The following is a 1,150-nucleotide window of genomic DNA, read 5'->3' as shown; positions in this document are numbered from 1 at the left end:
AATACTAAGAACACTGGCATTTGCATAAGGAGTTACACCCTCTCCAACATAATTTGATCCTTTTATATTGTCACCATTACTTGGATTAAAACTATTTTTCAATAGAGGCTCTAGAAGATGGAAATCTTCATCTTCTTGCTCTTTGCCAAATAACCCAACATAGCACAAAAACAAACCAGCAATAATGGATATAGCGTCAGAGACCCATAATAAGGATGGTAAGTACCGATTCTTCCAATGCAAACTAAAATGTGTACCAAGATAAATGCTAGACAATAGGAAGTAGAAGGCCCACCAAATTCTTAGTAGAATGGGAAACATATGCTCTCTCGAGTGAGAAAACTGGAAGTGCAAGTAAACAGATATCACAAACCAGCTGAGTGTTCTGAATGTAAAATCCAATTGTGCAACAACATTTAGGTTAGGCCAACCATGTCTATACCCAGAGAAGTATATTAACAACCATAGGAAAAGATGATAGAAAGCTAGACCCAAGCAAGATATAAAGACTAACCAATAATGTAAAAAGTATGTATTCTTCAAAACCGGTTTTGGATTTTCAAAGGTAGGCATCGTGTGTCTCTTGTAAGCCCAAAACATGGATAAGACTAATAACAATGTTAGATGTGAAGTAGCAGAAAACCCATCCAGAAAAATGGTTGCAGAAGATTGCGAAAATAATGTCCAAATACTCATATCAATATTTGTTTGTTCAAAAGCAACCATGTTTGCAACTTCTATTTGTAACTTGGTGGCTTAGTTTAGGCCATTCCGATGCAAATCCCACCTGCTTTACCACTTTTTGAACTGATGCGAGCCTATATGCAAAAATGTTGTGAAAACTCTAGCATCTAAATACCAACCATTTCTATCTTATATGTTCTAGAAAGACTTAGAGCAATATCAAAATCTCAACATCCCTTAGATCGATGTAGTTGAACCTGTTAATGAATAGACAAAACAAAAACTAATTGAGAATATTAAAGAGCAAGAGTATTAGACAAATTTAATAGAAAAATCTAGAAAGGTTATGTATAATTTAGACCATCTTCATTCATTAAGAACACAATAAAGATAATAGACACTCAAATAATATAAAATAACATAGACCGATTAGTATTTTAGAATTAACATATTGGAGCGAAATGCA

The sequence above is a fragment of the Macadamia integrifolia genome, chromosome 1 (assembly GCF_013358625.1).
Source record: "Macadamia integrifolia cultivar HAES 741 chromosome 1, SCU_Mint_v3, whole genome shotgun sequence".
Lineage (NCBI taxonomy): Eukaryota > Viridiplantae > Streptophyta > Magnoliopsida > Proteales > Proteaceae > Macadamia > Macadamia integrifolia.
This window is presented reverse-complemented; position numbering follows the sequence as displayed.